The sequence below is a fragment of the Rhinichthys klamathensis genome, unplaced genomic scaffold, assembly GCF_029890125.1.
Source record: "Rhinichthys klamathensis goyatoka isolate OS25496 unplaced genomic scaffold, OSU_Roscu_1.1 h1tg001212l_1, whole genome shotgun sequence".
Lineage (NCBI taxonomy): Eukaryota > Metazoa > Chordata > Actinopteri > Cypriniformes > Leuciscidae > Rhinichthys > Rhinichthys klamathensis.
The window spans coordinates 88300-99528 of NW_026607385.1; positions in this window are offsets into that span (position 1 = coordinate 88300).

Sequence of the window (11229 nt, forward strand, 5' to 3'; positions counted from 1 at the left end):
GGCTAAACTATTAATTTAGTTGAATTAACTTATTTTTTTAAGGCAGCCAGGTTACTTTTTCAAGAATAGTTCATTTTAGTTGGAATGTTAAGTTCATTCAACAGACTGAACTACGCAATTTGCCCACACAACTTAAGTTTCTGTTTTCTAAAGTACTACATTAGAAAACAGTTTTATTATAAAGTGTTTTAATTATTCTTATTTGTTTTGATTATTTTAATTTCTTCTATGTAAAGCACTTTGAATTACCATCGTGTATGAAATGTGCTATATAAATAAACTTGCCTTGCTTTACATAAAAATGATTCATTGGCATAGAAGAACATGCAGAATGTTATTTTATTTTATTTCAAAGTAGACAAAATCCTTCTTTGTATTAATGTACTGCATGTTAAAACACCTTACCATTAAAACACATAGCTAAACGTTGACATTTCATATTAACCTTTCTGTTAACATGGACATTTATCTAAAAAAAAAATGTATGCAAACTCTGCTACATAAAACTGTAAATATAGAATTAAAATCTTACAGCCTTGAAGTTGTGAAATAAAAAAAAAAGCTTATACTGGCTTAAAAGTGCTGTAGTTAATTGCAAGCTGAAAATGGGCATTTCATAACATGTTACATGAACATTTATCTAAAAAAAATAATGCAAACGAGCTCTAGTACACAAAAGTAAATATAGAAAAATATAAATATAAAAATCTGCCTTGAACTTGGGAAATATAAAACCATACTGTCTTAAAAGTGCTGTAGTTAAATTGCACAAACATTTTGGTAGCAGGTTATCTCTGAGCAGATTAACTGAACACAATATCATTCTACTAACATTTTTAGAACCTCTGCATTAAACTTTCGTCTGTAACTTATACAGGCCTATCCCATATAATACTTATATGGAAAGGGTGGTGTGATGCAGTCTTTAGTGAACACTGCTGCTATTAACTTGGCCAACTTGCCACTACACTTTGCCTTGAAGCAACTTGTTGCGGAGTCCATGAACTTTCACAGAACAATTGCCACTGCCGATGCCCATGAAAACTTTTTGTACCATCTCGAATGTGTACTTCAGTCCCTTGGGATAGTCTATGTCAAGACAGTAAAGAGGACCCATAAGTGAGGAAAAGGCATTTGCAACATCTCCTAGCTCACGTATGATGATGTTCTCTTCCAGCACAGCTGCAATATCGACTATCTCCTTTGCCAGTAGTGCTTGCCTGCTTCTGCCTTCCTTAGTAACAAAGAGAAGGCCAACGTCAACTTCTTTTGTAGCCTCTTTTTCGGGAACTGGTAATCTAAAGAACATAATGAAGTATTTAGTAACTAAGCATGTACTGTTACAATATATTTGAAAGGGTTACTTCACTCAAAAAATAAAATTCAGTCATTAATTCCTCACCCTCATTTCATTCCAAACCCCTAAGACCTTCGTCATCTTTGGAACACAAATTAAGATACTATGCATAACGACGCAACGTTATTGCCACTTTCAAGGCCCAGAAAGGCAGTGAAGACGACGTTAAAATAGTCCATGTGACTCCAGTGGTTCAACCTTACAGGGATAGTTCACTTTGAAATTAATTTTTGGTATGTTTTAGCTTACCTCAAGGGCATTCAAGATGTAGGTGTCTTTGTTTCCGCAGAAGTTTCAATTTTGATATTTTTAGGTCAAAGCGTTCTTGTCTGTCAGTCATATAATGCAGGTCTATGGTCACCACCTCAAAGAGCATGCACAGAGAAGTCCAAATTAAACATGATTTAATGACTCGTAAATGTAAGTACACATTGATGGCCTAAGACACGAAACGAGTGGTTTGTGTGAGAAAACGAACAGTATTTATATCGTTTTTACCTCTTGTAACCACAGCACGTCCAAGTGATCTGAGGGCGCGGGCGCTTCGGTCTGCGCAAGCGCCGAAAGTGATCTAAAAAAATTCAACGTTGTCTGTTGATATATCGAAATCGTCTTCCATTGCGATTTCATGTATATCTAAATAGGTTTATGGTGCGTTCACGTGCTATGGAAAATATGATATTTTCCACTTGTGAACTGGTATTTACCAGTGTGTTGCGTTCAAGTGCTTTTGTTGTCGTAATGTGGTAAAAAGATGGAGATCCAGACCTGTTATTTAGCTAAAACTATTTTAGATTGCTTAAGTCATTGCTACAGCAAGAAAATTATTTATCAAAACTCAAACGGTAAATAATGCTGTATATTTTCTAGATCATGAATAGTACATATTTTTACCATTCACGACTCTCGCACTCGCGTTGCTCTCCGCCACAAAAGGTCAAAGGTTATTATCCACAAAAGGTTATTATCTCATCTCGGCAACTCGTGAATCAAAATATTCTACGAGTTGCCCAGTGGAAAATACCACATGAGGGGGTGTTCATGTGTATTTTCCACGTCGGCTTTTGGTATTTACCATAATTACCATAGCACGTGAACGCACCATTAGATCTTCACAGTGAAAGGTAACACTTCCGAAATCTCTGTGTAAACAATGAGTGACGTACACGCGCGAGAGATCACTTCCAGACCGAAGCGCCCGCGCCCTCAGATCACTTGGACGTGGCTGTGTTTACAAGAGGTAAAAACGATATAAATACTGTTCGTTTTCTCACACAAACAGCTCGTTACGTGTCTTAGGCCATCAATGTGTACTTACATTTACGAGTCATTAAATCATGTTTAATTTGGACTTCTCTGTGCATGCTCTTTGAGGTGGTGACCATAGACCTGCATTATATGACTGACAGACAAGATATATCCTAAAAATATCTGAAAAATTTTACCTAAAAATATCAAAATTGAAACTACTGTGGAAACAAAGACACCTACATCTTGAATGCCCTTGAGGTAAGCTAAAACATACCAAAAATGAATTTCAAAGTTAACTATCCCTTTAATGTTATGAAGCATCATGAGAATTTTTATGATCAATATATATTATATGGTGTAAATACACTGAAAAATATATGAAAAAACACGTGAAAATATTGAATAATACATAAGAAATTGCGGCTTTTCATATATTAAAAAATGTATTTACAATATATTTACACTGTAAAATGTAATTAGTTGAGTGTACTTAGATAACGTGGAAACCGATTGCCTTAAATGTTACAATATATTAACGCAATATATTATTTCATATATTTCTCAGTATATTTACACCATATAATAACACCAAATTTTTATTTTTGGGTGAACTATACCTTTAATAAATGTTTTTTACTGTGACAACAGTTAGGCTACCCATGTCATATCAACTCACGCACCTCACAGACACGGATGAAACTGTTGGGATCCTCCTTTAGGTAATATGGAAGTCCGAGCAAAGCAGCTGCTCTTCTCTTCTGGTTTGAAGTCTCGACACACAACAAAAACAAGAACGTTAGACAAACTGTGACAACTGTAGGACTAAGCATGCCGCTGATGTGTCACTTACCATCACTTTGTGATGGTTTTATTAATTCAATTTTTTTGTTCCCACTTTTTTGTGCTAACTGAAAAAGCCAACTACTACTGCTTGCATCCTGAAAAAAAATGGAATGTGTGGTGCCCAAAAGTTTTTGATTTTTCTAACACAGAATTCCATGCATTTCATACACATTATCACTGTTGTCTAGTTACATTTTCCGGAAAATGTTTCAACAAATGTTTTTTAAGAGCAACTTGTGTCTTAAAGGAGCACAAACAGTCATTGTAAATGCAAGGTAAGGGGCAAGATCTATTAAAGTTGTCCGTGTTTTAGCTTGTAATGCCTTATAATGCTGCGTTGGTTGGCAGAAGAAAATGTGCAGTACTTACCAGTTCATATGACTCACAGGACAGGTTGCTCTGTAGTCTCAGTGCAGCCACCAGCTCTGAAGAAAAAGACAGTCAGTCAAAGTCATACTGACTTCTAAATACTTTTGAGGTTGTGAAGGGCTTTCAGTAATGCAATATTGTAGTAATATGTAATATTGATTTATACAACAGTTCAACAAACAAAACATTATAGTTGCATACTACGCTATCAATTACACTATATTGTCCGTTTTTACCTTTTCAGAAAAACGAATTCCTTCGTCAGACGCAGTTTAAGTAAAAAGTGGCAGAGAAAAAAAAAAAAAAATAGTGCGCGGTTAGCATGACAACTAAACGGTTGGCCATCAGCATTATACATAAAATAACGTTTTTAGCCTCTTTCCAGAGTTCAAGTATATAGGCCTACTTTATTTTATACATTTTTATAAAAGCTATTTATTATTGTGAAGTGTAAGACTCACTTCATAAAAACGAATTCCTTCTCGTTAAAAAAAAAAAACAGTGCGCCTGGTGGAGGCGCGCGCGCTGCATTTCACGTCACTATACTGTCTAAAAGATATAGTATAAAGAGCAAATTCAACAATATTGTGTCTGACGTTTCATTGCACATTTTAAATAGCAAATGCTGCGATCATCAGAGCATAAATAACTTGTGATGGTACTGAAATTACGGGCATGCCACGTCGAAGTTACGTTGTCAGTTATTATATCCAAGGCATGAAATTACCAAAAGAAAAAGTAGGCCCACGAATACATTAACGTATGCAACCGTCACGTTACGTTGTGTGTTAGCTAGGATAAAAGTATAAAAAAAAATGTAATACATTTAGCAAGATACCCTATGGCTTTTCTGAGGTAAATTTAACATTACTGTTGGATGTTTTATTGATATCTAAGGTTTGAAACAGCACTAAACGAGACAACTTACGTATTCTATATTTTATTCTATATTCGTTCCCTACGACATATTCATTCATTGCCTCGTTTTAATTAAATTGTGATCACACATTAAAAAAATAATTCCCTCGTGCTGCATTATAATTCCTTCACTCGTATTTATTAAAAATGAGGAAAGTTCAGGGAACGTAGTATAACGTGGCCACAATTTAATAAAACGAGGGAACAAATTAATAAGTTAAGTGAATTAATTCTTAATTCGACGACAAGACTTAACTAACGTTATAGAGGGAACGAATTCGTAAAACAAAGGACAAATTCGTGGCCACTGACAACCCTGTGTAATATGTATCTAGTTTACACAATTAATTTAACAAACATTTTCATACAAACAAGAAAGATAGAAGTTCAAGCTTACCTCAGGAACTCTTGATCCAAAATGGAGGTTTCTCGTAGGTTGCACGCGTTGTAAGCCGTTGCTCTGCGGGGTTTCCCTACTATTCATGCAGGGGCCGCTCATCCAACTAAGAAATCTATGTTGCCTGAACTACTCTGATTCAACGAAGTAGTTGGGCACAGGTAAACTTGATATCTTAAGTACACTCAACATTTTAGTTGAACTGACTTATGAAAATGAGTTGAGGAAGCAAAAGCCTCGAATTCTTTTTTACAGTGTAGAAGAAATGTCAGAGGCAGACACGGACATGGAGTTTTGTGCACACGGACGTTTGTGTTGTGATGTGAACCATCCTAGTGTCGCACCCCATATGTTCTGACTGGAACATCCAGGTATCATGCAATAATTCACCATATAGAAAGAAATACAAACGAGGAGTAGCTGCTAATTCGCTAATGAGTTTGCCAATGTAACGGGGTTCGTTGTTGTGGGAAGAATGAGACGGGAATCGGCGAACATTTAAACATTTTAATAGTAAAATAAACAAATACAAAACAAAAGTATAAGCCAGCAGCCCCTCACTGCTGGCCACACACAACAGAAACAAAACACACCATAAAATCAGGCCTGTTCCTCTCTCGATCTGCCCTGTCGTCGCTCCTCGTTTTATGCGTCCGCTCCTCGGTGAGAGACGCGAGAGAGACCGGTGCGTCTCACAGGTGTCGTTCATTATCACTCACGCCACCGGCCTCGCGCCGCTCTCACGTCCCTCGTCCTGCTCGCCACAACCAACTAACTATACATTTTGTGTGAAATGAATTTCTAACTCTGTTGGCAGCTAACGTTAGCCCTGTAGAGTAGACGAAAGAGTGATTTCTCTGATGTTTGCGACTTTGCGCTGTTCTGGATTAGTGGGAGTGGCTTGCGGAGCTGTGCAACGTGGTGCATTCTGGGAGTTGTGGTCTTACACACAAATGCGCCCTAAAGTTATTTTCTGTCTTTTCTCGGTCAAGAGGGCACCAAATTCAAAATTTCTTTTACATTTCGACTACATATATGACCCACTTTCAATAAAGATTAATGTTGAAATGGGTGAAGTGCTCCTTTAACGTTAGCACCTGTGTGGCCGATGCTCTTGCCTCACACAGTCCAGCGAACTCCAATCTTCTCAAAACACCCCCTTTCCCCCCAACCCCGCCTACACATAACTCTAACAATAAATAAAGTAGTACAATTATTAAAAAAAAAAAAAAATAGCATATATCAAATTTTGCGATACACTCCCCTTTTGAGTACTTTTTTCTAAATGACGAACTACTGAACGACTTTACTGAGGTAAATCGTTCTACTGGCCCTAAAGGTCCTTTATGACCTCCACCTATTTTTGACAACACTCATCTATTTGTTGATCAATGTCTTCTCAGCAGCTTGTCAAACAAGAAAATTTGCTCAATTCTTAACAGAGATCAGATTTCTTTACCTGCTTGTGTAAGCTTTCGTAATAACAAAATTGATGATATAGTATGGGAGAATTTCTGGCTCCGTCAGCAAAAATGATTTTTATCTAAAAAAAGTGGTTGAAGTCTCAATTAAAATTATTCACAATTGCTACCCAGTTAATTATACATTTGCTAAATTTAATAATAGTATTTCCCCCTTGTGCTCCTTTTGTCATCAGTTTGATGAGACAATTATTCATTTGTTTTGGGAATGTGTGTATTGCAAAATCTTTTGTGTTGACTTTTCAAATTTTGTTAAAATGTATCTATCTTTAAACTTCTGTAGGCCTATATAAGCCAAATTTTTTTAGACCCATTTCATTTTAAATTTCTTTAGGCCTATTATATATAAGCCAAAAATGTATTAGACCCCTTTTATTTTTAATTTGTTCTTAACTTGCTACTTTTTCTTGCCAAATTTTATATTCACAAGTGTACATTTTCAAAGAAAACTCCTTTTTTCATTTTTAAGAAAGATTTTGACTTTGAAGAACTCTAACAACTCCACTGCGTGTAAGACTCTGCAATGGTGTCAATCATTTTGCTAGTTTAATGTTCTTTATGTTTATGTAATGTAACCCTATTGTGACGATCGGCAGCCGTAGTGCCCTCGAGAGCCTCAGGAGGGCACTCCATTATTTTCTTCTTTTCTCTCATTCTCCACCCGGTCTGATTACCTTTGATTTTGTGCACCTGTGTTGGATTATCTTGTTTAGCGCACCTGTCTTAAGCCTGAGTGGCCCTTTGTACCTTTGAGTAGTTTTGTAAATGTCATACTGCATGCTGAGCGTTTTCCTTAGTTTCCTTAGTTTTCCTCCTTTCCTTAGTGCCTAGTTTCTTAGGCTCCATTTACACTGCATGGTTAAAGTGACTCAAATCCGATTTTTTCCTCATGTGACACAGATCGGATATGACCGGTGAACGTGTAAGCAGGAAAAAACGCATGGATTCTGATTTTCTCAGATCGGATTCAGGCATCACTCATATGTGGTAATAAATCGGATATGAATCGGATACGTGCATTTGCGTGTGCCATGTAAGCAGACAAATCGGATATTACCCACTAGGCGTATGTATGACACGCCAATTCGTATTTCCATTTTTGGCGTGCTATCAACACGCATAATCGCTTTTCAGCGTGTTTATCAACGCCTTTGACTTAACGTTATATTACTGTATTATGTATATATAGATATATGACCTACTCCAACCCCGTCCCTAAACCTACCCGTCACTGGGGTTAATACCATTTATGAGTGTTCTCCTACCATCCTAGGAAAAGAAATATCGCTCCACAGATGTAGATATAGATTTTGCTTCGTTTCGCTCGGACATTTAACGGCGTACACATACACGCGGAATCACTCGGACATTTAATGGCGTAGACATACACGCAAAAGATTTCGGCGTGGACATACACGCGGATAGCTCAAAATGCGTATAGATAACACGCCACTTGACTTGAAAGTGGCGTGTATGTTTACGCAAAGTCATGATGTCATGTTGCAGAGCGAGTCGTACATCATTAAAAAGTGACGTCAACTCAGGTGGACACCACCAACTGAGATCACATGACTTATTATAGGCGCGATGGAGGACGAAGGATACACACAGTGGAGCAATGTGGAGGTTTCATAACTTTTGAGTGTTTGGGGCGAAGAGTGCTGGCAAAATGCAGGGTTGTTACAGAAATAAATCCGTGTTTGAAGACATTTCACGAGATATGGGGAGGCACGGTTTTAAGCGCTCGTGGCTACAGTGCCAACAAGGGCTCTCCTCTTTTTTTCTCCGCCGTACCAGACGTTTTGCTGACTTTTTTGATGAGTTTTCAAAATATTGTGGAAAGCAAAACACTGGATAGTTTTATCAAGGGGGTAATCCATCAGCCGGAAGTTGAAGCTGCCTCCGGGGGCCGCCATTGTAGCTGGCTATCACCTGCTGTTAGCATCCCATTGACTCCCATTCATTTTGGCGTCACTTTGACAGCGAATAACTTTATATCTGAGGCGTCCAAAGACTCAATTTGTCCATTATTTATTTCTTAAGAAACGGGACAATGGATAAAAGGCTCCATTACTTTGTATCTTACGTTATGGTCCCGTAGAAGGCGTTTTTGTAAAAATAGGCTAACGATTGCATCATAACCACGGGACGCTCTGTCGCACAGTAGAGAAATTACCGTATAGACAGAAGTAGAAGCTCGCAGGCAATCGTTTACTGTCTATGAGGCAATCGGGTGAGGCATAAAGTCAAGGGAGAAGCCCATAGATAGAGAGTTCATAAAAGCAACGGGACAAAATATTTCAACAACAGATTTGTTTCAGATTTCAATTCAGATTTGTCCCGGCACAGCTACTAGAAGGTCAGAACGGTTGCTGACGTGACCTTTACGTCGTCAAGCTCAGTTTGAGCCTGCGCAGTGCGCTTGGCTATCAGGAAGTGAGTGCTTTTATGGGCTTCAACTTTCTCCGTTGAAATCTATGGGGTCGCTGTGTCCATTTCTTTTTCTGTCTATGAATTTTATTCGCATCTGCATCCATTGCATTTCGTGCTGTTTTACTTCCTTTTCCGGGTCAGAATGTCCACATTTGGTAGTTTCAGCCATAGATATCATATAATAAAGGCTAGATGTCTCGTCCGCGCTGCTGGCCAATGGAGGTCGACATCCGCACGTGGCGGCCATCTTGTCACCGGCAGCTCGCTCACTCGTAACATTGTGTTTTAATGGTGCATGTACTTTTAAATAACCTTAACTTGCTCAATTTTCTACCGATTTTCAAACGGTTTGGTTTGTTATAAACGTCAGAGATGTAGTTATGACACTGCATACATATGAATAATTATAACATATATGTTCAAGCATTCAGAATTATAGCCATGTTAATAACGTTTGTAAGAAACCAAACCGTTTGTAAATCCGTCAAGATTTCAGCGAGATAAGAGGATTTGTGTTCATGCTGATCACTCACCTTACATCAGAGCCTGCCTGTGACAAGATGGCCGAACGGTGATGCCGGAAGTGACTCTAGCCTTTATTATGATATCTATGGTTTCAGCAGTATATAGTGTAAATGCAAAAATCGGACACGGGTCAAATACGAGAGTGACATCTAGAGGACAAGACTGGTAATAACATGATTCATCTAAATCAAAACCAGTGTTGAATTTTGCAGAAAAAATATTATAAAAAAAAAAACAATCCACAGCTTTTAAGAACTGACTAGGCTTTCGAATTGTCCATAATAGTAATAATAATTTGCCAGCCCTTTGAAAGACCATGTGAGTGATTCGACATTTCTGATGCTTTTCTAAATTAATGTTATATGGGAACATGTACTTTTCTATTTGAAACTGCTTTCAAAATGTGTCAACTGTCATTTAATAGTAAGTTTAGTTTAAAACCGTATTTAGATTTATCAGCAGGTGTATATTTTTTGTATATTAAAAAAGAAGGCTTGTAAAAACTTAAAACATTATCATTAAAATGGAAAAACTACAAGCTGAACAACTGAAGAAAACAGGCTTCATAGTTATGTCACACATAAATAAATAAATAAAAACAAGGGGCACAACAACTTGTCTCTGGAACCTTCTCAGGCCCTAAAAAGCGCGTTTTGGGGACCGTTCGGTATTTATGGAATGGATCCACCAGAGGAAAATAGGGGAGGGTCAGGTCTTTTTATTCTTTGTTGAGGGGAGGGTTATCCAACTTTGTTTAGTCTGAGGGTCACCCAACTTTTGTATTCATGAAAACAGCAACATTTCAAAGTGGCTTGTTTGGTGCATATTTTTTTCCAGCTCCATGTAGCTCTCTCAGTCTCGGCCCCCCACCGCTAGCAGATGGGTCTGACTGACCCAACCAAAAGCAGACGTGAAAGATAAGTTTGGCGCTGTTTGACAGTGCACACGCATTATTTGTCTGCCTTTTTACATTTTCCCTTCCATTGTTCCTTAACTTATTTTTCTACTGCTTTTATCTCGTTCCTATGTTTTTTCCCTTCTATTTGTGTTTATCTTGATATAAAAAATTTTTTTTTTTTTTTGTTTCCTTATTTATTTTGCACTGTTCTTCTTTATTATTATTTTCATATTAGTTTCTCTCAGTGCAGGTGAATATATTCTTTGACTGCAGCTTTGACCTTTTTTCCTTGTGCTCTAAACCCATATTTTTGTTTGTTTTAAACTAAAACAAACAAACAGTTTTATCAACAGTCACTCCTGCTTTGTAATTCCTCATCTTTAATGAAATCCACAACTTTCTCAATCAAAAAGTCAATTTATTCATTATTATAAGGGAAAAAGAGAGAGGGAAAAGAAAAGACAGGGAAAACAAAAGAATGGTGAAAGAGAGGAAAGGGAAATAACTTAAGGGAAGGAGAAATAGAGATAAAGAAAACGAATCGGTTACCTAACGTAACCTCGGTTCTCTCTAGATGAGGGAACGAGTATTGCGTAAGCTAGCTTACGCTGCGGGAAAGATTCATCTTTTCTGAGAAAGTGAAGCCAAAAATTATCCTATAATTTTGTATCTATTGTCAACGCAGTTCAGCTGCAGCAGAGCATGAGCAGGCTAGCTAGCAGCTCATTGGCTCGCTCACAGGGAACTGCTTAAGCCT